At 42.1% G+C, this 26,418-nt stretch overlaps 1 long non-coding RNA gene and 1 pseudogene across 1 annotated transcript in view; one reads left to right on the top strand and one right to left on the bottom strand.

Annotated features, from left to right (window-relative positions):
• The window catches only part of LOC132666657 (uncharacterized), a 297,042-nt gene that overhangs the window by 174,941 nt on the left and 95,683 nt on the right, over positions 1–26,418 (bottom strand). The gene's annotated exons all lie outside the window — the stretch shown is intronic.
• On the top strand, positions 15,637–16,060 carry LOC132666565 (nuclear transport factor 2 pseudogene; annotated as a pseudogene).

Raw genomic sequence — 26,418 nt, 5'->3', positions numbered from 1 at the left:
ATTTATTTTACAATAGAAATACCTCAAGCAGGACTATAGACCACCATCTCTGAATACTCCTTATGGTTGGATTCTCTGAATATCCATAAACCACTTACTTAAAAGAACAGCCTCTGATATGATCTGCTTTCATTCCCTTTTTTGCAGGACCACCTCATCCTCTTCTGTACCCCACATCAGTCTCAAGTTATGTTTTCGTCACAAAATTTGGGACCTTCTTATTTGACAACCTGACTTGTTAATGCAATAGCTTAGAGCTCACTGTGGAAAAACAGACTGATCCCAGGCATGGGATTTTAAAATCAGGCTTTTCCATGTGTAAGGTTGAAGGCGAGTAAGAAAGAGAAGAGGGCTTCCCAGCCAGAGGCTGGGGGCCACTACAGACTCTCCCTTGACATATCAAAATGACACATTTTCCTGTACATGTAGGTATAACCCAAGGCCCTGCTAAGAACTGCTTTGTGGTCTGCCTGAGAAACAGGACTGTGTGGTCAGAAGGGAGAAAGATCTACAAAGGTTATTTGAAAGGCTATGATAACATACCTTTGAAAGAGCCCATAGTATATCTCTAATAAATGGCATGGGTCCACAAAGCTACTGCAGTGCTATGTCAGGGAGACACTGGAAATGTATGAAGAAGCCACACTGTGCAGAGAAGTAGAACACTGAAGTTCCTGTTGCTAATTGAGATTTTAACTTTCGTAACACATGACATGGGTTTCTGTTGAGACAACCTTCCTCTTCTGTACCAAGACGGCACTGATTCACGTGTACAGAAACCTATCCCTTCCCACACACACTATGCAGAGTAGACACCCGCCGTTTTACTTATGGCCCGGGAGTGGTTTCCCTCTCATCGTACACGCGTGTCCTTCGTCATCAGTCATGTTCTGTGTATTCAGACCATAAGCTCCAGGAGAAGGAGCTATTTCACCTAGTTCCCCAAGTAGCCCAACAGCTTACAGGTGCACAATAAGCACCTATGAATAAACAAATGGGAAGATATATTTTATCCATTCTAGTACAAAGAGTGACTCCCTAACTGGCATCCAAGCTGGAAATTAATTCCTCTCCCATCCCAGGCAGAAACGTGAAAACTTTAACAAATTCCTGTGAAGAAACACCAATCTGCCATAGCGTTAGTGGTGTTCCTAACTGAACCACTCATGCGTTACATTGTAGGCACCACCACAATAACCATTATTGCCATGGGTAGCAAATAATAGAAAGTGAGGAGACAAGTTCTGTTCTTTATTTCACCTTGACTGCAAACTCTGAACTCCCAATCTCCCTTTTCTCTTCCACTCACAATAATTCTGGGTAAACAACTATACATCAGGTAAGAAAAACAGCCAGTATCATTTGCAAACTTTGGGCCTCGGTGTTTCTTAACTAAGAGAACTACGTCATAAGTTTACTGAAGACTTCCTTTTAAAAAAAAATATGTGTGTAATGGCTTCTATTTTTTTATTTATTTCCCCCACCCCATTAGTACCTAATAAAATATAGATAAAGAAAGGGCACTCAAAATATGTAGTGGAGTCTGGGGTGCCTGGTGGCTCAGTCGGTTAAGTGTCCGACTTCAGCTCAGGTCATGATCTCACGGTTCGTGGGTTCGAGCCCCACATCGGGCTGTGTGCTGACAGCTCAAAGCCTGGAGCCTGCTTCGGATTCTGTGTCTCCCTCTCTCTGCCCCTTCCCCACTCACACTGTCTCTCTCTCTCTCAAAAATAAACATTAATTTTTTTTTTAAAATATGGTGGAGTCATACTACACTTCTACAAAAAGTACGGGGACCAAACATCAGTTCGATCGCCAGGAAATTCGAGGAGGCTGTCCTTGCACTGTGACAAGTGGAGAGAGGCAGCCCCCATTCTCCCAGGGGGCCCACAGACTGAAGATGCTTCAAAGCAAGCTCCCCAAATTCTGTCTTACAGGGTAATGCCTTTTAAAGGAGACAAAAGTCACCCCCTCCCCCTCTGCTCTTTATACCTTTTTACAGTATTTTGGAAACAGCACGGGAAGTGACTTGTAGCTGAAAAGCCATTTGCAGCATCACTGAGCCACTAATGGCAGCCCCCTCCCAGCAGGCTTATTTGTAAAAATACGACTTTCCGTTAACCTGGTGAGCTGCATGCTTCTAATAACATCCGGCAGTCCAGAGCCGATTGTGAATATACCCCAGGTTCCAAGTGGATCATGGAACTAAATCATCTCTTATTCCAGCCTGCTCATTTTGAACCGACTCATTTTACAGTGTGGTTAGCATAGCCTTTCCAGTTAAGGATGATTGCTCAAAGCACTTAGGGCAATGTTGTCTTAGCACAGCATCTAGAGTGAGGCAGTTGACACAAATTGCATCGTATGCTGCTTGAGATTTAATGTTGTTACTGCCAGGAGAATATTTTTGCAAAGGTTACTGATGTATAACAAAATAAAACATGCACCAACACCAAACCCTCAATCAGACTTCTTCTTTACTCTGAGATTCCAATTATATCACTTTTCTTAAATGGAGGCTATTAACCAAGAAGACAGTCAACAAAAATCTGTATTTCTCAATTAATATCAAAAGCCTTTGGTATAATAACCACATGACAGAAAATACTGTCCATTGTACAAATCCTTTGTTTCCAAAATAAATGCAACTGCTGCTTCTAAGATTTCACACCGTAAGTGCTACATGTTTACTTTAACCTTCTTACTCTATGCTAGACCTTGCAACATTTCATTTCTTCTCTCTGTATTCTGTATTGAAGGAAAAGAAGGATAACGTAAGAAAGTCACTAGAAATATATGGAGGATATACCAGGTACACTGTAAAATGATCTCTGAGTAACAGAACATCCTTCTTTCATTTCACGGAAGCATATTGTGCCAGAGGTCATAAACTTTAAAACTGCCCAATTAGATTTTATACCAAGCAATACAATTTAGCCTTCTGTGGATCCATGAACTCTGGCTCCCCGTGAATTAAATGGGCCCACAAATCACTACATACAAGATAACTTGCACAGCGTGTATATATGCCTATTAATTATTTCTCCAACGCTAATATAATTAAGAACTGGCCCTAATATGTTGGGTCCTTATTTTAATTGTTCTACATCCTGTAATAATTTCAAAGAAAGCTTTTTCTGTGCTTACCTGGCTTCATGATCAGAATTTTCCATTCCTCTGATTTCCATTTTAATTGGCCTGCTCTTAACAGGTCTAATTTTAGATTTAGCTATAGTTGGGTGTGGCTTTGGTCAGAGATATTTTTTCCTCTTCTATAAAGTTCTACCTATTCACTGTTCATCTCAGTGGGTACATGGGAAGGACAGAAATAAAAACAGACACAACTAAGAATAAATAGATTGCATTTGTTCTCATAAACTATCAGCATTGGTATGTTGGTTACCCATCATCTATAGCCATTTAATCGCACTGCTGGATATAACATAATAGTCTTCCAAAACTGGTAAGAGGATCAGAAAGGCAATGTCCCAAACATCTTAGGTCTTTCTTCGAGGTCTGGGGTCATCAGGATTATTATGTCTTCCATGTACCATGGCCATCCTTCAGGTGAGGGATAACCACAAAAAGAAAACTATGCCACAGGGCACTTGGGTGGCTCAGTCAGGTAAGTGACCGGCTACTGACATCAGCTCACAGTTCATGAGTTCAAGCCTCACATCGGGTTCTGCACTGACAGCTCAGAGCCCGCGTGGGATTCTCTCTCTCCCTCTCTCTCTGCCCCTCCTCTGCACTCACTCTCTCTCTCTCTCTCTCTCAAAATAAATAAACATTAAAACAAATTTAAGAAAAGAAAAATATGCCACTAGAAAGGGAAATTTTCTCATCTCCAAACCATTTACTTGCTTTGAAAGAAAAAGCCTTCAAAACTTCCAGATGAGTGGGCTTAAATGGGTCAGCGGGCATGTTCTGTTGAGATATAACCTCTCCAAAGTTGGAAAACTATTCAATTTAACCTAAATCACTGAAGCCTCTAAAGTAACCTAAGCACACAAATACTCCTCTGGGAAGGTAAGTGTTTCTAATTCAAATTGCAGCCTTAAAAAGAATATAGACAAATGTAAAAGAAAAAAACCTGAAAATTGGGAAATGAATCCACAGAAATTTTTAGAAGATGATTATTTTGGTATTAAATAAATAAGGCTAATTCTGGGACCAGTCTGATACTTTCTTTAAATCTTATTTTCAAATCTTTCAAGATAACATTATGAAACATTTTTAAAAGAGCTAAAAAAAAAACCTTAGAGAGGGGTGAAATAGACAGGATTATGTATGTGTGATTATATGAAACCAGAAACTCAACATGAATATTCAAGGTGAGCCTGTGAAACTTAAAGGAAACGTATAAATACATACTACAAAGTTGGTGAACCTGAAGACATTATACCACGTGAAAGAAGTCAGTCACAAAAGACAACATTTTAGGTAACTCCATCTGTAGAAAAGTCCAGAAGAGACAAAGGCATAGGGATATAAAGTGAACCAGTGTTGCAGGAGCTGGGGTGGGTGGTGGGATGGCAATGAGGAGTAACTGTGAACAGGAACAGGGCTCCTCCTCGGCGTGATGAAAACATTCTGAAATTAATGATAGTGGGGGGTGCACAACTCTGCAAATACACTAAGCCGTTGAAGGCACACCTAAAATGGGCAAAGTGCACGGTACATAGAATATATCAGTGAAGCTGTGATATAAAAAACAACACACAAAAGTCAGCATGCTAATGTCCACATAAATAAGGACAAAAATCACCTTGTATCAGGACTCTTAATAATAATGGCCAGTGAATTTTCTCCTGAAACATTCCTAGATTAGTCACACAGAGCAGAATTACCAACATTCGGAATGTGTTTTGTTTTGTTTTGAAGAGAGGTGAACATCTTATGCACCGTCTCAGGAAAGGTTGAGGTTTGAAGAGTAGGAACAATCACGTATATCGTGGGGGCAAATTCCTCCCTATTGCACGGAAAAGGGCTACGGATCCATTGCCACAAAGGGAGAAGGGCTACTCAGCATCCACGTTGGACAGATTATCCACCTGATCCATCCATCCACTTCAATGGATCAAACCACTAGACTACTGGTCGCCTCTCTGGCTGGCTCTCTGACCCTCAAAACCAATTTGTGGTAGGTCCTCAGACACTTACAGTGTACCCACGTATCCTAACAACTGTTGTGTGGACATCCCCCTGCCCATCTCACTGGTTTTATTTTTATTTTTATTTTTCTTAATTTATCTAGAGAGAGAGAGACCGCGCGTGGGAGAGGGGCAGAGGCAGGGAGAGAGTGAGAATCCCAAGCAGGCTCCACACGGCACAGAGCCTGATGTGGGACTCAAATTCACAAATTGCAAGATCACAGCCTGAGCCGAAACCAAGAGTCTGATGCTCAATGGACCAAGCCACACAGGCACCCCTCACGTGTTTATAAAAACAAAGATTTACAACTCAACACCCAACTGAAATAAAGCTCAAGGACTCTAAGTGACCAATTTTTCACTTATGGCAAAGAAGTGTCTCTAAAACTGTAAAACAAAATTAAATAAAACACTCGTGAACAGAGCCGGGAGTTGGTTTTACCAGCTGGCCCTCAACCCAACGTAGGCCACGAGTGACAAGAAAGAACTCACAGAAGCCAGTTTCACTCCTCCTGACAAATTCTGCAGGCATCGCCCATTTCACATACAAGCTCAGGAAGCCACGTCACAGAGGGTCTGAGCAATGAATTTACAGTTTTATGAAACTAGAAATTAAGGCTCCTATCTCAACCTTACTTAACAAAAATGACAATTTTTAAGGCGTTCAGATCATGCCTACATGTTTACCATACTTTCATTTTGGGGGTGAATTTATATAAATCCAATAGTGGATTTAAAAATAGATGAAGAGGGGCACCTGGGTGGCTCAGTCGGTTGGGCATCCGAGTTTCGCTCAGGTCATGAGCTCACACTCTGTGAGTTTGAGCCCCGCGTCTGACAGCTCGGAGCCTGGAGCCTGCTTCGGATTCTGTGTCTCCCTCTCTCTCTGCCCCTCCCCCACTCATGCTCACTCTCTCTGTCAAAAATAAATAAACATTAAAAAAATTTTTTTTAAATAGATGAAGAGGCAGATGAGATGAATAGATAGACAATAGATAGATGGATGATAAAGAAAGAAAGAAAGAAAGAAAGAAAGAAAGAAAGAAAGAAAAAGAAAGAGAGAGAGACTTGGAAAAAAGCACATTCAGGGTGAACTGCAAGATCAGTTGAAAGTCAACCATCCAAACCCAGGGCTGCTCATGCCTCTGACTCTTGAGGAGAAGAGATATGTGTCAAAGACCATACATGTCAAATATACTAGGGCCCATCAAACCTCTCTTAGCAATCAGGGAATATTCACCAGTGACTTAGACTAAGTCACTTGTCTGGTGATCCTGGCAGCAAATGTCAGAAAATGTTGCCCTTCACTGTTTCTGTCACTGACACTTGACCAGAGTGCTTTTCTTTCTTCACCAGAGAAAAGAGAAAGTCAACTTAGTGGAGGAGGTATGGCTGTCAGGTCGATGACGGGAAATGCACACACGTTTTGAAAATGATGGAGTGTCCCCACTGAGTCCATACTGTTCAGAACATTCGGGACAGTTGATTATTACCCTAGCATGATTCACAGAGAGCTCACTCCTTCTGCTGGCATGGAAACAAGAGGAAAGGCCAAGACATCCCATCCAGGAGAGATATATCTGGCACTGCCCACACAGGGGCCTCGCTGATGTCTGGGAGAGCATCCCTTCATGCCCTTGGCCCGAAAGATGCAACTAGCAAGCTTTTTGTAGAGGAAAGAGAGCACGAGTTTTGACCGTCATTGAGTTGGGTTAATTGTTGCAGCTGTCCCCGTGGTATGGAGTGGGGACAGAACAGAGATTCCACCCCACTCCAATGCAGTCTTTGGGAATTTTGGAAGATGGGGAAGATATGTAGAGGATGCGTGATTTTCCATGGAGAAAGATAGGGTCAATGCCCACATATCCTGAATTGTATTTCCCCCAGTAAACATCAGTGTCAAATAAGTAGCAGAGAGAGCATTTGCCACTGGAGCTCAGAGAGTGCATGGCCTGGTGGGAGCAAGAGCGGGAAGTATCACGTAGTCTTGAAGGCTGTGAAAGCTTCCATTAGATAAACAAGCGTACCCCAGTCGGTAGGCACAAGCTGAGCAAAATGTGCACCTGGAGAAGAGCGAGCCGATCGGTCTGGGCCCACAAGAGAGAGAGGCTGTGTTCTCAGACTACACTTTGTCCTCCTGGCTGGAAGGAAGAGAGACAGGCAGAGGAAAGTGAGGGAACGCATAAGACGCTGGTGTTCGGGATTAGCAATAGAGTGTGCTCGCTCTGAGACCGGCAGTAATGGCGCCACGTCCCTGTAATGCACTCAAGCCACGAGCATCCTTTCTGTAAGAGACCCCTTTGGGTCATACACTGCAGAAAGCCACCCCCATGACCACACACCCTGCCTGCCACGTCTCTGGGCATTCTGAAAAGGACATAAAAGACTTAGCTGAAAAAAAGCTACAACTATTCCAGACGTTTTAGAACACACCTCTGCCACGTTCAGAATGTCCCATCATAGGCTTTAACGTGTGAACTCATATAGGAGAAAGTCTGGACTGAAGTCTCCTCTTGAAATGAAAGCTTACCTGTATCCAATTTTACCACAAATTGAAACAGACTTTGGCAACTAATTGGAAGGTCTTCATCTTACCCAAGCGAAAAGTATCAGTAACTCCTTTTGGCTTTACGCTGGTTAATTTTTGATTATGAAGTGAAATTTGGAAATATGGATTTTGTTGTTGTTGTTAAGAGGCTAGGAGGAAATGTGTCACTCAAGCAAGCTCTAGGTGCAAGCTTATTAATGATATATTTTCTTCTTTATACTTATCTGCATTCTCCAGTTTTCCTTTAAAAGGCCCATGTTATAGGGCACCTAGATGGCTCAGTCAGTTAAGCGTCCAACTTCAGCTCAGGTCATGATCTCACAGTTCATGTGTTCGAGCCCCACGTCGACTCTGTGCTGACAGCCCAGAGTCGGGAGCCAGCTTGAGATTCTGTGACTCCCTCCCTCTCTCTCTCTCTCTCTCTCTCTCTCTCTCTCTCTCTCTCTCTCTCTCTGCCCCTCCCCCACTCAGGCTCTGTCTCTCTCTCAAAAAATAAATAGACATAAAAAAATTTTTTTAATAAAAGGCACATGTTACTTTTATATTCAGAAAAAAATGTCAAAAAAAAGAAAAAGAAAGAACAATATTACCATTAATCTTTAAGTTGGCAAAGCAATGAAAATAAAACAAAGCCAAAATGCCTACATGTTACCAGCGATTGGTTTCAACAAGAAAGTGAGTGACACCTTCTTCTTTCAACTCTTATGCATTCTTCAAATTTTCTACCAAGAGTAAGTATTTTTAATTAATAAATATTTTGAGGAACAAAGAAAAATTGGAAAGAAAATGTTGCCTTATTTAGTTTTTAACTGCCTGGAAGTTTAAATGACAGTAATTATTTAACTGGAAGAAAGCTGAGTGGGCAGGTCCCACAAAGCTCACCGGAGATCGAGATAAGGACTCACCAAGCAGTGTGCAGCAGAAGGCTTCCAAAAGCCTGGTCTCCAAAATATCAGTTCTTTTCGAAAAGAGCATCCACACCAACCTGCTAGTGTCTCTCACATTGTTGCTGTTAAATCATTTCTTCAGCTTCTAGAATACCAATGTCCTTGGGAAGGGGACTAGCAGCCAGAAGCAAATCAGACAAGTTGAAGGTGCCATGAAGAGAACACAGACCTGGAGCGCCTGGGTGGTTCTGTCGGTCAAGTGTCCAACTCTTGACTTTGGCTCAGTCATGATCTCATGGTTCATGAGTTCAAGCCCCGCACTGGGCTCTGTACTGATGGCGCAGAGCCTGCTTGGGATTCTGTCTCCCTCTCTCTCTGCCCCTCCCCTGCTCACTCACTCTCTTTCTCTCTCTCTCTCTCTCTCTCTCTCTCCCTCTCCCTCTCTCTTAAATAAATAGAGAGAGAGACAGAGAGACAGAGAGACAGAGAGAGACAGAGAGAGAGAGAACACAGACCTGAACCCAGGCTCCAGTGTCAAGGTTTTCTCTAAGTAGCAGTGAAATCTTGCACACCATCTTTAATTTCTTTTGCAATTGATTCTCTTTTCTATAAAATGAAGGGGTGGACTTAGGACCCCTGCTGAGTCTTCCTGGATCTAAATTCTGTTAGCGTAACTTCTCAGCTTAGATGGCTGTCACCTTGAAAAACAAAGACCAGGGGCGCCTGGGTGGCTCAGTCGGTTGAGCGGCCGACTTCAGCTCAGGTCGTGATCTCGCCGTCCGTGAGTTCGAGCCCCGCGTCGGGCTCTGTGCTGACAGCTCGGGGCCTGGAGCCTGTTTCGGATTCTGTGTTTCCCTCTCTCTGACCCTCCCCCGTTCATGCTCTGTCTCTGTCTGTCTCAAAAATAAGTAAACGTTAAAAAAAAATTTTTTTTAAGAAAAACAAAGACCAGTGCTGAGGGCACAGAGAGAAAGATGGGTATGTGTTCAAGGCAGACATGGAGGGAAAAGGAAAAATCCAGGAACCTGGGATATTTCTGAGGTGCCCGGTCAGCACAAGAGAACTAGCCACAACCACATGCCCCCAAAGGAGATCATCTCCGCAAAGAAAAACTCTATTCACTGAACACATTTTTTTTCCTGAGTGGGTCTTAATTGTGAGTCAAGAGCCTCAGCTTAATTTTTAATGTCAAGACACCATAATATTATATGAGGTTTTTATTTAATTATCTTCTAACATTTATTTATTTTGAGAGACTGAGAGAACAAGTGAGCATGAGCATGAATGAGGCAAGAACAGAGAAAGAGGGAGAAAGAGAATCCCACTGCACTGACCGCAAAGAACCCAATGCAGGGCTTGAACTCACAAACTGTGAGATCATGACCTGAGCCGAAATCAAGAGTCAGACACTTAACTGACTGAGCCGCCCAGGCTCCCCTATATGAGGTGTTTTAAAGTGACTTATTTTCTGGAGGAACTGCTGACAGTGCTCACTCTACTGGGATCCCTATAAAGTGGAAGTATTAAAACTTGGGTGGCCACGCTCCCAGATGCTTAACAGGAGTGAGCTCCCAGCTCCCTTTCAGCTGATTGACAGAAGACAGTAATGCGGGGTTCTTTCTGCTCGTGAATTCACCAGAAATGAGAGTGAGTGGAAAACACACACATACATAGTAGGCTTTTCTGTGGGCAGAAAGGAAGGGTTTATTTATTCTCCTCTGTAGGAAACAAAGAGATTTATTAATGAGGAAGGAGAAAGGCAGTACCAGTTTAAAGAGAAATGAATCAAGGACAGGAGGAAAAAAAAAAAAAAAAAAACAAGTGTTTCCCTAGCAAATGACCTTATTATTTTAGAAGAAAAATATGTTCATGTTTTGAATGTATTTTATGCTGCTACACAATTATCTTCCTAGAGAACCAATTCAGATCACATTAAATGCATCAGCATGGCATAAAATAAATCCTGCAGCTTTTAGTGATGGACCACTCTCTCTCTTAAATTTCTGCCCTGCCACTCACTGCATGAATGGCCACAAGTTAAGCCCAACAATGAAAGCTGATCTTGTTCCTAAAATTTAAAAATTTGCTTTTACCAAGCCCTCCTTTTCATCATCAAGTTTCTGACCCTGATTCATCACAGCCCCACTGGCTAGACTTCTCCCCAACTAGACGAACTGAATTGTAAAAGTTGCTCAGTAGAAACTGAAAGCCTAAAATAAATGGGGATGATTCATTCTGGAGCCCTTTGCTATTTTCGGGCTTTTGGACAGAATTGCTGGCGTTCAGAAGTCATAAATGAGCCTGACTTTACACCATGATTTGTTAACTCAGAGAGGTCCACAGCCAAGTCTCAGACTGGATTCATGTGGAGGTCAATGATGCAAAGGTGATGAAGAGGGAAAAGTCTGCCACATCACTTTTAAAGTTTTATGAGTCAATCTATCATGCGTTTTTTGACATAGGTAGCCCAGCAATATTCTTAAAGGAATCCCAAAGCTGATGGCTAAGACTAATAGAATCAGTAACTCATATGGCTGGAAATTTTTAATTTTTTTAATTAAAAAAAAAAAAAGCAAGCAACCATTCCTCTGGAGTACCTGACCAGTTTGACTTTAAGCTACAAAGTCACAGGCAATCTCTAAAAGGTAAACAACTGACGACCGACCATTTACAGGATATACTTTGAGTAGTTTTTCTGTCAGTGTTGGTGAATTGAGAGTCTTCCGTCTGCACTGTCTTAACTGTCTTCCCCTGCCCAAGCTAAATATTTGTGAGATGGTCCAACAATGGCCAGTGTAAGGTGGTAGGCACCATCATCTGATTGATAGAAGCACCAATCCAAGAGCATGGCATGTCAGACCATAGATGTGATTCTAAGCCCTCAGTGATTCATCAAGGTACCCCAAACCTGTAAGCTCAAACCTCAAATTTCACTCTTTAAATGCTAGACTATGCCAATGGAACAGCCATCAGAAGAGAACAGTGCTGGGAAAAAAATTTTTTTTAACTTTTCCTTTCTCAAGCTATCTCTGGTTTTTGGAAGTGTACCCAAAGTACACCAGGAACCAAAACCTAGGTTGAACTCCTCAATGTTAATCACAGCACGTGCAGCTGACACCTACAGATTGCCTACATGTGCCAGATACTCTTCCTAATGGTTTGTGTGCATTAACTCATTTAACCCAAGCCAACTACATCTGTCTTATTTCAACCAGAATCTAGTAGTAGGGCGACTGTCAAGAGAAGTAGATAAAAGGATCCCAACTCGGGGCTTTGGCCTTTAAAGGGCCTTAGACTGTTCCTCTCCCAGCCATGTCCCACCCCACATAGGCTACTGGATCCAAGAACCAAGAAAATATGCCCACCTGGAGCCCACACTCCCTGTCTAGACCACACCCTGAGTCCCAAGATTATAGACTCTGCCCAGGCAGCACGGAGCCTGCTTCCCAAACCAGAACTTCCTCTTCCCTGGGAGCTGAAAGGTGTCGAATGGATGGGCTGAAATAGATGTAAAGACATTAATTATTTAATTGATCCATTAGTACACAAATCCTAGTACATGGGTTTTCTGGAATCTCTTCTGATTATCAGAATTTATTTCTACCTCCTTGTTCTACATCTGTTTCCTGGAAAGGTAAAGGGGTTATTACCTGGACACAGGTAACCAGGTTAGAACCTGGACACAGGTTTATGACGGTGGCACTTTCTTTGACGAGGGTAGAAAAAGAGTCTAAATTCTCACACACGTGGCTTCTTTCAGAAAAACATTCCTCTTCCACTAACATTTAATTCTGATTTTAAATACACACACACACACACACCCAGCATTTTCAGTTCCCAGGTAGAATAATTAACCAAATATCCAAACACCTTTCCATTCTTTGGCCTCCTGCGACAGATGCAATATTTTATGTCTTAGTTATTTAAGCCAGGATCCTTCCTGGTTGTTTTATGACTTAGTGACGATGATTGCATCATGTGCAGAGACTATGCCAGCCCAGTGTGGCACACACTTTGCTATGACACCCTGAATATAAGAAGAATCAATGGAATGTTTGCTGGATGCAAAACCCACTCCTAGGCTGTGACTGTGAAGCAGGAAGCTTTTCCAAGAAACCATATAAAATCATTACTGGGGGCGACTGTGTCTCATACAGCCAGACTGCGTGTCTGCTTTTCAATCTGTAGACTTCAAATAGATCCAACACCTCCCTTCTTCCACATCCGAGGAAAGCTCGGAGGCCAGTACCCACTGTTTATACTCATTACCGGGACAGGCAGCAGCAATCTAGGGGGACAAAATGCCGGAAGACTCTCATGTAACTAACTGTACTCAAATATAAAAATGGGATTTTTTTTTCTCTTTCTGAAATCTGCTTCAAACCTTGCAGGCCACCAGCTACTTTCTATGAGCACCAGCTGAGGCCCAGATCTGAGCACAACCCCATCTCAAGTTGCTGGGTTGACCATCCAAGCATGTTTTTGAGCTGGGCTTCTCAACAGACAATGACTGTACAGCCCAGAGGACGTTTGGCAATGTCTGGGGGCATTTTTGCTCATCACAGCCCAGGAAAGAAGGAAAGGATGATATTGTTCTCTAGTAAAGAGTGGGCAATGTGCGCAAGAGCTGGTGACAACAATGACCCATCCGTCCCCACGTGCTGATAGTCCCAACACTGAGAATCCTGTCTTAGAGGAACAAAGATAAGACAAAAAATGCTGCTCACATTGAAATTTAAATGGTTTCCCCTCTCGGGCGTCACTACCTGCACACAGCAAGAAACACTTAGATTGTTTATGGCGTCAGGCTGGGACCACAGAAATTAAACTTGTGGGTGGTACAGAACCAAGTATAATTCTGTGTTGCTGTAGAACACCCTTCCCTATGAAGATCAAAATGCTTTTCAGAAACAGTTATTCCCCTGGGAGACAGAGCTGGGCATTAGAGGGATCCTCATTTCACAGATGAGAAAACAGGAATCTAAAACAGGTTGTCATTTGCTCAAGGTTATTCAATGAATCGGGTTTAGAGCTAGGGAAACCAGGAAAGGCCAGACATTGGAGAGAAGAATCCTGAAAGAATGTAAAAGGACAGAAACATGCTCTCAGCTGGATACCGTCTTAGTGACACACATCTTTTCCACATCCTGAACCCCTGATGTCAAGAAAAGCAGGGTTTTCCATGATGGGCAGCTTGTGGTTCTCCCCAGAACCAGCAGCCCCAGAAAAGCCCCATGCCCCCTCCCTGCCAGCAAGAGCCCTCACCTGACAAACCCAATCCCCAGGGCTATTCTCCAGATGTTTATACTGTCAAATGATTTAATGGTCTGCAGAAATGAGTTGGTCTGTTCGTTAAAATAGTCATCATAATGAAAAAGACGGACGACATCTGCCCTTATCCTCTGTCAGTCTGTCACATCTATGTACCTCCTTCCTATCAATCACCATAGTATGCATTATGTAAATACCAAAGATGAAATGTCAGCCTATGTATCTAATTGTCCCTGTGTGCCATATGGGAATATGACTGGTGGACCCTGCTGTTCCCCTTTACAGCCAGCATTAATTGGCATCTCTGTTATCTAGCCATGGAGATTCTGATCGGAATGGGTTTAGGCCCCAGTAACCCTTTCAATGGGAGACATGATTCTGGCTGATTCTTACCCAAAGAAAAAAAAATGCAGAGAAATCTCGGAAACTTTATCATCCTACTAATATTTGGTCAAAAATGTACAGAGTCATTTGCTATATTTGTTGATAAGAGAGGAATCCAAAAAGCCTGGAGATGAACATTTCTGCATTTCCCCCCCAAAAAATGGGAGACCTGTAGAGAGAGGTGAAGTATGTTCACAGATAACTGGGGAAAACAAAATGGAAGGGTCATTTTCTCCCTCCAATTCCTGGGCTACTTCGCGGAACATGCATTTGTCCATCTTCAAGGACTGGATCATGAATGTCAGTGTAAGAACGGGCTTTAGAAGTCCTAGAAATGTAGAATTCTATTGGGCATGAATCCTATGTAAGATATCTCCAATAGCAAGACTTATGTCTCTGCTTTAATACTTTCAGTGAAGAGGCATTCACAGCTTTGCAGGGTTCCACTTAGATGAAAGTAATTTAAAAGCATCAAAGAAGCAAATCCTGAAATGTCCTAGTGCACTCACCGTAGTGCAGATAGTATTATCAAAAATTTTGTATTCATAAACACAACCTCCCTTGCCCAACTTTCTTAAAATGAAAATGATATTGAAGCTACCTTCAAGTCCCTATAGAAGTAAGCAATCTTCCTGTCTTATTTGCAAATATACACAGTACATAAATTATTTTCATCTCGGAGGACAAGGAAATTTGACATATTCCATGTTGGGAGAAAAGATCTCCCCTACCCCCAAATATGCTGTATCCTGTCCTACCCAAAGGGGGGGGGGGGAAACTATGAATGCAATGGTAAGTGCTACGTTAATTACCAACACAGAGCTCAGTCCTGAAAATTCCAAAGTTTTAGTTGATTCCATGTTCAAAATGTTCCACATAAGGTCACCAGGAAAAACTGGCTGCATACAGTCTCGCAACTAATGAAATGAGATAAATAGCAAATGAGCCCACCAAAGGTATTTGCAATAAAGGTTTATCTTCTTACACAAGATAAACTGGAATCATTGTGTGTACAGCTGGAGGTTCTCTCCTGTTCCACTTACCCACAAGTGCAGACATGAAGAGTCATCTCTCTCTGTTCTGTATTTACTCTAAAGATTAGTGACAAGCTACCATGCTGCCCCTAGGGTTTTCGTCCTTGTTTATCTGAAAAAGTGCAAGGAGACTGCCACCATGGCCATGGAGCCAGCCCCTGGGAGACCCGAGGGTCTGTGAAGGCTGGAGCCCAGTGGGTGAAAGGTCAAGGTCACTTCTGCTCCTCAGAGGTCCTGGCCTCAGTCAGCCTGCAGACGACTGGAGTGAAGTAGGAAATGAGGTATGTGTCAACAACCCTCTTGGAGGTCACAGGAGAAGCCATCCTGAAGGTCTCAATGAGGTCGGATGATACTCCAGAATGGGAGACAAGCCAATTTGGGAGCAGACCGGATCTGGCTTCATTCGAAATTATTACCAGTTAGCTGATAACAACAGACTCCAACTAGGCACAATTTGTATTGACACATCACGGGAAGGACAACAATTCCTAGGGCAAGATGCCATGTAGAGAAATTGTCTAGCCTCCGTTCCAGAAAACCCAGCACGGCATCGCGGCGCAAGACCATCATCCTGTGCCGGACAGTTGCGTCATCAGCATGGTTGTGGGCCAGCTCAAGGTCGGTGGAGACCCCATTGTGGGGTTCCACCACACGTTCCTACTAAAGAACATCAACGATGCTTGGGTTTGCAGCAATGGCATGATCAGGCTTGCCCTGCGCAAACTGACCTCCTCCCCCTCCCAGCCAGGCGCTCTTGCTGTCTCCTCCCCCTCCTCTTCCTGACACTATTCGCATTCTGCAGATGCTCCAAATCCCATCCCTAAATGAGCCCTGCAGTGGGAGAGGGAGCCGGGCACACTACCCAGGTGTCGTGCGGGATGTCTGCATGCCAGACCAGGTGCATCTGCCAGAAGTTTGTGTTGGACCGGTACATGCCTCGGAAAGACTTAAGTAATGCAAAGGTTTTCTTCTTCCTTTTGTTTTTTTAATCTACTGACAAGTTGCTCTAGTAACCCAAAAAAGCGAAAGATAAAGCAGCTGCCTCATCGCCCAGATATTGATTTGTTCAGATGTTACAATGCCTCGTGATACAATAAAACCATGAAGATTTTCTTTAAAAAAACAAAAAGAGAAAGAAGAAGGAAGGAAGAAAAGGAAGAAAGAGAAAGTACAAGCAATCCGTTAAGGTTAAAGAGACAACATTAAGGAATGTGGCCGTACAGTCGTACAGCCGATGACTCTGGCCTGTGCTTAATCCAGGGCCTTGTTTAAAAGAGCTTTTCGATTTTAATTAAAATAAAATGGGCCCTGGAAGAAAACACGTCTCCTCCAGCAAGGATTGTATTCAGCTTGCTCTCTGTAATTTTGCCCATCACACTGCTGGCTGTTGCTTTTTGCACAGCTCTTAAATGGTGTCTAAATTGACCAGCTCTGTTGCCAAGGAAACGGACAGGACAATGCTAATAGAAGCTACTTAGGACACACTGTGAAAAGCTTAGAAATAAAATTGGTTGACATGAAAGGCACCGTGTCAGCAGCCAGGCAACTCTGTTAAAGGCTGCACTGAGCAGAAGGTGGTGCCTTGTCTCCCCCTACTCTTTCCTCTCAAAATCTCTCCTAGAAAATGAATTCTGTCCTAGGAGCTTGGATGGCTTTTCCTATCAGAATCACTTTGTTTTCCTGGCTCAAAGTACAGAAAAATCCTCATGTTGTGGTTCTGAAGCACCCAACACAGACTTCAATTTCTACCCATGAAAATAGGCTGCTTCCCCCCACACTTTTCTTTCCACCAACAAAGTCCTTTCCCCTCATGAATAAATTGCAAATATTCTGAATTTTCTAAGATTGTTAATTAAAACCCACTTGATTTAAGCTGCTTCTCCCATTTTGCACTCACAAACCATAAATTATGGAGGAGGTCAAAGAATGAATGGCAATTTGACATGAAGAGGTTGATTTATTGCTTCAGAAGGAGTTTTATACCAGATGTGGCAGGAGTCATAAATTAAATGCTAAATGTTATGTACTATTATGCTTTCAGGAATATAAATGTGTCTAAAATGCTATGCAGGTGGAATGATAAAAATATGAATCTACTCTCCTGGCAATTTTAAAAGGCCCTTTAAAGCTGTCAAAAAGAAAGTAAGCTGAAAACAACCTAGATGAGCTCCTCAGATGCCTTTTACAGCACACCCATGCTTTATGAAAGTAACCCTTTCCTATGAAACGCAGGACATTGGCTTCTGTTGGTTTGGGTGGGGAGAAGAGAGAAAGAATTCTTTAATCTAAAAAAGAGAGAGAGAGAGAGCATGAGAAAGGAAAAAAAGAGATTTGGGGGGCTCTGTGCTGCTGAGGCATTAGGACATGCATCCAAATCAGCATTCCCCACTCACTCCTCTACACATGACCATAATTTAATTTATCAAACCTCATCGGAAAGCCAATCTGGATGGAACTTGCCTAACTTTACCTAGCAGCTGCAGGGGCTATAATTATTGGGGTTAAAATATAAAATATAGAATAGGACAAGATTCAGATACATGAAATCTTGGAGCTGCAAAGCCACAGGAGAAAACTTCACCAGGGGGCAGGAGCTGTAAAGGGAAGGACTCGGTTTTGAGGGCCAGTCCATGCTGACGAGCAGCCAGGTGCTGGAACCAAAGGTAACGGCTGACCATCAACTCACCCCTGGGATGATGGTACTTGGGACACAAATGCGGACAAGGTGGCTCATCTGATCCCTGTTCCCCTTTTCCCAGAACTCTACCCACCCCTCTCTCCTAATTCCCCACGTCTCCGAGGTCTGAACACGCACTGTCTCAATTCAGTCAAGATTTCAACCTCCAGGTTTGAAAATCAAGTCCCTGTATTGTGGATACACTGGCCCCTCGGAGCGTATCCATGTAACCGCCTCTCCGACGGGCCAGTGTTACCCGCCAGGCTCCACAGCGGACACCCTGGCTGTCGTGGGAAACATGAGCCAGCTGCATTGGGCAGGAGGCACCTGTGCTGAAGAACACTCTGAAGGAAAGAAAGGGCTTTACAAGCATTTAGTGCTCTCAGGAAGGTAGCCAGATTTAGCAAATAAAAATATACGACACCTAATTAAATTAGAATTTCAGAAAAAAAAATGATTTTTTATGCAGATTCTGATTCCATAGGATAGAATCTGAGCATCTGCATTTTTACTGTTTATTTTTGAGACAGAGTGCAAGTGGGGGAGGAGCAGAGAAAGAGGGAGACAGAATCCCAAGCAGGCTCCAGGCTCTGAGCTGTCAGCACAGAGCCCGACGCAGGGCTCGAACTCACGGACCATGAGATCATGACCTGAGCCGAAGTCAGACGCTTAACCAACTGAGCTACCCAGGTGCCCCAAAATGACTGATTTTTAGTATAAGTATATCCCAAGTACTGCATAGGATATACTTACACTTATACTAAAAAAAAAAGTGCCCATTGTTTACCTAATAGAAATTTAGCTGAGCGTGTTGTTATTTTATCTGGCAACTCCAGTTCTGATGCAATATCATCTGGCAACTCTAGTTCAGAGGCCATACCAATTACTTTCATCATATCAGTAATGGTTGACAACATCCAAAGTCTCTACTCCATGGCCATGATGCGGCCATCACACTAGCGTATGTCTTGTTTTCCGAAGACACAGTACTTCTAATAATTCCCACCACCAAATCAACAGGATCCTGACTCAGGAACAGTGTGGGGAAACTTAACCAGAAACTTAAGAAAAATGCTCCAAGAGTCCAGGAAGAAAAAGAAAAGATACTTAGACCACAAAATTCCCAGATGGCTGTCACATTCTTCTGCCCCTGAACAACACAGCAGCAAATCACCAGACATGAAGGGTACAACGTAAGTGGGGCCAGGAAACACAGAGGCAGCCCCTCTCACCCTGTGTCCTGGTGTATTTTCCCACCATCTCAAATAGAAGTCATTATGATAGACCTTATTCAGCCGAGACCTTTTTAGTGATCCCGAAAATAAAAGAGGGAAACAATCCTAATCCATGCATATAATGCCATTTCAACAAGACCCAATAACAACCACTTACCAAGAGAATCCTCTGGAAACTAAGGAATGCTTGCAAACAACTTCACCAAATCTCATCCTTTCAGTATCCCATTAAGAAAAAGATAAACTAGGGGAGCCTGGGTGACTCAGTCAGTTAAGCGTTCAACTTTGGCTCAGGTCTTGATCTTACAGTTCATGAGTTTGAGCCCCCCATGGGGCTCTCTGCTGTCACCACAGAGCCCGCTCCAGACCCTCTGTCCCCCTCTCTCTCTTCCCCTCCCCAGATCATGCGCGCGCGCTCTCTCTCTCTCTCTCTCTCTGTCAAAAACAAATAAACATTTAGGAAAAGAAAATAAGCTTCACTCTTTTTTTTTAAAGGGCACAGCCATTCTTTTTTCTAAAATTCTTTTAATGTTTTTATTTGTTTTTGAGATAGAGAGAGAGCATGAGCAGGGGAGGGGCAGAGAGAGAGGGAGACACAGAATCTGAAGCAGGCTCCAGGCCCTGACCTGTCAGCACAGAGCCCAATGCGGGGCTCAAACTCATGAAAGGTAAGATCATGGCCTGAGCCGAAATCTGATGCTTAGCCGACTGAGCCACCCAGGTGCCCCAAAATAAACTTCACTCTTAAAAGCTCTTCTCTGTTCCTCAATGTTTAACAAAGAACTTCCATATGACCTGGCAATTCTACTTTTGGGTAATGTACTCAAACGACAAAAAAAAAAAGAAAAAAAAGAAAAGAAAAGAAAAGAAAAGAAAAGAAAAGAAAACAGGAACTCAAATAAGTGTACCCTAGCATTCACTCCAGCATTAGCAACATTCAAGAGGTAGAATCCACTCAAGGCATCCATCAAGAGGTGAACAGACAAACACTGAAAACATTATGTTAACTGAAAAACAGCCAGACACAAAAGGACAAGCGTATGACACCCCTTATATGAGGTATCTAGAACAGGCAGTTCATAGAAACAGAGAAGCAGAGGTTAACAGGGGCTGGGGGAAGGACAGTATGGGAAGTTTATTGCTCAATGGGTACAGGGTGTCTGTTTGAGATGATGAAATAGTTCTGGAAATAAGTAGTGGTGATTGTTGCCAAAAAAAAAGTTTTTTCTAAAAAATTATTATTGTTTTTTTTTTTTTAAAGTGTCTCTGCCTTTGGCTTCCTCATCTCCTAAAACCCCTCTTCCTTTCTCTACCTCATATCACACTTAAGGGCTCTGGCCACGTCTGACCATCACCACAGCAACTGTGGCCTCCTGACTATCAAAACAGAACAAGACTGAGTTTTAACTCAACTATAACAGCCACATCACAAGCCTCCCTTTCCCACAGCCAAGACCTATCAACTGAAGTCAGAGGACATCCTTCCAGGGCTGCATGGCATCTGTTCTGTGAACTTGAGCATGTGGTCAATGTAAAGGGCCCATGAGCTGTCCCATTTGTACCTATACGTACCCTTGGCTGTGATGGCATCCCTTGCTCTCAACTGGATGTGCCAGGTTCCATTCCCCATGGTGACACGTTGCAGGGGAGCGTCTGTAACTCTTCCACATATGAAGTAGGGCACTCGGGTCTAAGTCTGCTTTCTCTTGCAGTACTTCTTAAAACAAGATGGTGCCATTCTGTTTTCTAGAAGCACTATTTCTGCATGACTTCTGGTGTGCAAATTCACCTCCAGAGAGAATAGACTTAATTCTCTCAAATACCATTCCCAAAAGAAGCAGCACCAGATGCTACATCCTGGTCATACAGGACCTTCTTTTGTATGACCAGAGCCACTATATAGTAATAAAATTTTAATTTAAGAAAAAATTAACGATAAATTCATGAATATGGAGCCAATAAAAATACTGAAAGGACTTTTTCTTGTTTCTCTTTCTAGATGTGTGTGTTTCTCAAGTGTTTTCAGCTGTTGGATCAAAGGAATATTTCTCACACTTTTCCCCATCAATCTTAACCACAAAGCTATGTTTTCTTCCCCAACAAGAACTGATAGGCAATTTCATTGAATACTTCCATACAAAACAGAGTTGGGAAGCAATATTAGTGCTTTTATTCACTATACATATTCACTCCCTTACTGTCTTCCTCTTAACCATTTAAGAGTAACCAGTTAAGATGAGCTGCATACATTTATTGACTGACTCGGGGTGGACAAGTACAAAATGTAACATGCTATCTCTCCCACGGGGCATCTGTATTTTAAATTCTCACTAAAGAATGAATGATTAGTAGGGACTTATGTAACAAGCAGTAGGCACTCAATAAATAGTTCAGTTACAATGTGCATGTATAAGACACTCCATCTGAAAGACCCAGAAGCCTAGGAGAAAAAAGTAAGAGACAGTGGAGCCAACAGGCACAGCTAGCTACTGCTCAGTTCAGTTGCATCCATGACACTGACTCTTAATTTGAGTAAGAATGCCTAAGCCAAGCTTTCTCATTCATTCCTTGTTCCCCCATCTCTGTACCTAAGGGGCATTCTCAGATGCACAGCTGCCATCATATTTCTCCCATCTAACCCATTTGCTGACCTCTTATAGGCAACTCCTAGTGGCTGCTAACAGCATGAACCAAACACGCCCATCCCCACAACTTCATAGTTTAATTGTACATTACAGTTGCCACCGCCGTCACCTTTGCAAATCCTGATGGTTGTCAGACTGCTTAGAACTTGGGGACAAGGACCTCTTTGGATGCAAAATTATACATGCTTGAAACCGTAAGCATATGTAGACTGTGTTGTTAGAACACAGAAAACCTATTGGGAGAATTCTGGCGGAAGATAGTGAACACACACGTTTAACAGTCCTTCCTGCCAGCTCATACTAAAACAACAGTAAGGGATTAAACATAATAATGATAAGTTCAAGTACAAGTGAAGAGAAGAAAACAGAAACAAAATGTTGGACAACGTAATGTAGAAAGAGGAGGTGTAACTCCTTTATTAGATCCAAGAAAATCTAAGCTGGGCCATCTTGCGTGCTTCACAGTCCTAGGGCACTAATTGCATATGGTGCCATTCACACACAGACCACTCACATGGGTGCAACGCACAGCCTTTATAACCATATGTGAGGCTCCAAAGTTCGATCCTAAATCAGCAGTGGGAAAAGCTGAGAATTAATCTGATTTCAACACAGAATCCTAAAAGAATAGGAATCCGTGACACCAGGCAACTCTGGAAGTAGGGACAAAGACGGTGCTAAAAATACGAGGACAGCTGAAAATCATTTTAACAATTCATCCCTTTCACTGCTAGAAAGCTGGAGGTTTATCCTAGGGGAAAGGTAGAACAGAGGGTCTGGGGGCTGCATGGCACCAAACATAGCTAAGAATGGGGACACGATGCTCAGAGAGATTGTGTGAATGCGTACAGACTGAATGTTGAAATTCCCTGTCTTCTTTTCCAGCTCAGATCCCAGAATTCTGGCAGCTACTTCTGTACTCTCTAGGCAAAAAAGCAGAAGAGCATTCTCTGGGAAATCTGACCATCCCCAAAGGAAAAGTCTTAAAATAATTTAAATATACTAGCATAAGGGATTCAAAAGATTACCCAGGCAGATAACCCTACCCATACAAACATAGCTACTATCAACTTTTTGTTTCTCTGCTTTTAAATATAAGCAAATAGTAAAAATCCCCTGATGTCTGAAAAAAAAAAAAAACAAAAAAAAAACAAAACACCTACAGGTGAAATACAGAGGCAAAAACCAGCAAAAAGAAAAATCACTCTGAAGAAGACTACACCCTGGGAAGTAAACTCTAAGGCTCTGGAATGTCCTGCCTGTAGTCTGGACACTAAGATCGGGTGAGCTTCCTTGGTTGGCAGTACTTTCCATGACCAATCACATGCTGTTGCCAAGAGCCAGTAACACTGTCCACAAATCTACTTGGAGAAGACAACTGGAAGTTCTGTGTTCAGAATTTTCCTGGACTCCAGCCCATGTGTCTCTGCCCTTGGCTGATTTCAATCTGTATCCATTCACTGTACTAAACCATAACTATCAGTATAACTGCTTTCTGTGAGCTCTGCGAGTCCTCATAAAGTATCAAATCTGAAGCTCGTCATGTGAACACCAAATTTGAAGTTGATGTCAGAAGTGAAAAACATCTTGCGTTAGTCCCTAATCTTACACAGGAAGAGTACATTCTCAAAAATCCCTGTTATTAATCCCTCAGAGAGATAAGAAGTTGACATTATGCCCATGAAAAGGGTAAAAGACTATGAAAGGAAATATTCAGAGAACACAAAATATTCTTTTCCACTGGATATTAAAAACAATAGGTGAAAAGTTAAAATTAAAGCTAATGATGTCAAAATTAAAAATCTCAGCAGAAAAGATTAACTTGTAGAAATGTCCCAGAAAGTAAAGCAAAAACACACGGACTGAAAAAAATATGAGAGACAAAAATAAGAAAAAGATCCAACATCTAAATAAGAATACTAGAAAGAGAGACAGAGAAAAGGGTGGGAAAATAATTATCAAACTTGTAGTTAAATAAAATCTCCCAGAACTGGAAGACATACATTTGCGGACTGAAAAGGTCACCTAAGTAAATAAGCAAGTCCAGGAAAAAGAAAGAAAATAGTTCCATCATTATGACATGTTGGAACATCAGAGACAAAGAAATGATCCCACAAACTTTCAGAGAGAAACAAAGTTCGTTTTACTTAAAGGATTTAAAAAACGGCAATTTTAAAAAGCCAGTGGATCAATGCCTTTAAATCTCTGAGGGCAAGAGGCTTCTGCTAGCCAATAGGCAATCTAACCATCAAACACATAATGACAGCAATTGATTAAAACAAATTAACTATTAAAAAGTCATTGGTTCATAAGGATTAAAAAAAAGATAAAATTCATTTGACAATGGAAGAGGCTTCCAAGGCACACTACCCTGAAAGTAATTAAATGGGAAAGATTATCTTATTCCTCTAGTATAAACTGTTCAGCCCTCCTAAATAAGGAAGAGTCATTCAATCAGAAGGTTTCCAAGGGTGCCTGGGTGGCTCAGTTGGGTGAGCGTCCGGCTCAGGTCATGATCTCGCGAACTGTGAGTTTGAGCCCTCCGTCAGGCTCTGTCCTGATGGCTCAGAGCCTGCTACAGATTCTGTGTCTCCCTCTCTCTCTGTGTCCTTCCCCCACTCTCACTCTCCCTCTCTCTTTCAAAAAGAAATAAACATTGAAACATTTTTTAAAAATAAGATTTCCAATAATATATGAATGGAAATGATAGAAATATCATCTTACAACTTCCATAATAAGATTACTGACTAGATGATCATCATTAACAGATATTAAAATAACATGTGAAAAACTGGTGAACATTACAAAGATGAGATCAGGCTATCACTACTTGAACCACTGTTCTAGCTTAGGATAACTAAAAGTGAGAGGCTCTTACCACCTATGGAGCATTCTTGGGAGACAGCAGAACTAGATAGAAGCTACTCAAGGCTTTAAGCCTATCTTTGGTCCACAAGAAATATGGGAAATAGAAAAACAAGTCAGCCTACTATGAGGAGGCAATCAGCCAAATCCAGAACATGGAGCATTCTTATCACTTCAATAAGTCAAGGGCACTGGGTGGGGAAAGGGTAGGGATATTGTGGAGGAGGAGATTTGGGGCCTAAAGAGAGAAGGAGATTTGGGGGCTTAAAACTTTCAGAAACGTAACAACCAAATACAATGAGTAGAAATTGTTTGGATCTTGAACCAAACAAAGTATCTATAAAAGTTATTCACAGGCAAATCAGAGAAAGTTGAATACGGATTTGTTTTTGGGGTAATATAAAGGAATTATTGTTAATTTTGTTCAGTGTGATAATGGCACCGTGCTTATGTAAAAAAAAAAAAAAGTTCTTTGTTTTATTGTGGAGATTCATTCTGAATCAGCTAGAGGTGAAATGAGATGATGTATGAAATTTGTTCGAAAATGTTCCAGCAAAACAAACCAATAGGTAGTAGGTGGAGGGACGGGTGGAGTAAGTAGGCAAAGTGCTGATGACTGTTGAGGCCACTAGTTTGGGGATGAGCACACGGAACTTCTCTGAACTCTGCTTTTTTATATGTTCAGAAATGTTTGTAACAAAATGTTTTCTAAAATTCTGAAAGAAAATTATTTCCAACTGAGAATTCTAACCTAGTCCACCTTGAATTAAGTGCAACCATAAAATAAAATCGTTTTCAAACACGCAAGATGCCAAATAACTCATTTTTCATATAGTTTTTTTTTGTTTGTTTTTATTTTTGCTTTTCTCAGGAGGCTACTCAGGAGGGTAGACTCCATCAAAATGAGAGAATAAATCAGTACGGGGAGCTCCCCAATCCAGGGTATTCAATACACAAGAGAGGTAAAGGTGTAAGAGAAGTAACATAAAACAGAGAGAAAGAAACCCAGACAGGAGCCTGTGCAGCAGGCTCTAGGAGATGTTTCTTCCAGAAGACAACAGAAGAATACCAGGTATAAAGAATGGGTCTAGCACACATTTACGTACTGGTGTGGGAAAATTTGGGATGAAATTGGTGCTAAATTCAAAGAATATTGAGCAAAGGTATTTTTATTTTTTTTATTTTTTTTACTTATTTTTTTAATATATGAAATTTATTGTCAAATTGGTTTCCATACATCACCCAGTGCTCATCCCAAAAGATGCCCTCCTCAATACCCATCACCCACCCTCCCTCCCTCCCATCCCCCATCAACCCTCAGTTTGTTCTCAGTTTTTAAGAGTCTCTTATGCTTTGGCTCTCTCCCACTCTAACCTCTTTTTTTTCCCCTTCCCCTCCCCCATGGGTTTCTGTTAAGTTTCTCAGGATCCACATAAAAGCGAAACCATATGGTATCTGTCTTTCTCTGTATGGCTTACTTCACTTAGCATCACACTCTCCAGTTCCATCCACGTTGCTACAAAGGGCCATATTTCATTCTTTCTCATTGCCACGTAGTACTCCATTGTGTATATAAACCACAATTTCTTTATCCATTCATCAGTTGATGGACATTTAGGCCCTTTCCATAATTTGGCTATTGTTGAGAGTGCTGCTATAAACATTGGGGTACAAGTGCCCCTATGCATCAGTACTCCTGTATCCCTTGGGTAAATTCCT

This window comes from Panthera onca, chromosome B2 (genome assembly GCF_046562875.1).
Source record: "Panthera onca isolate mPanOnc1 chromosome B2, mPanOnc1 haplotype 2, whole genome shotgun sequence".
NCBI classification, from domain to species: Eukaryota; Metazoa; Chordata; class Mammalia; order Carnivora; family Felidae; genus Panthera; species Panthera onca.
Note: the sequence above shows the minus strand (reverse complement) of the source record. Positions and strands in the feature narration are given on the sequence as shown.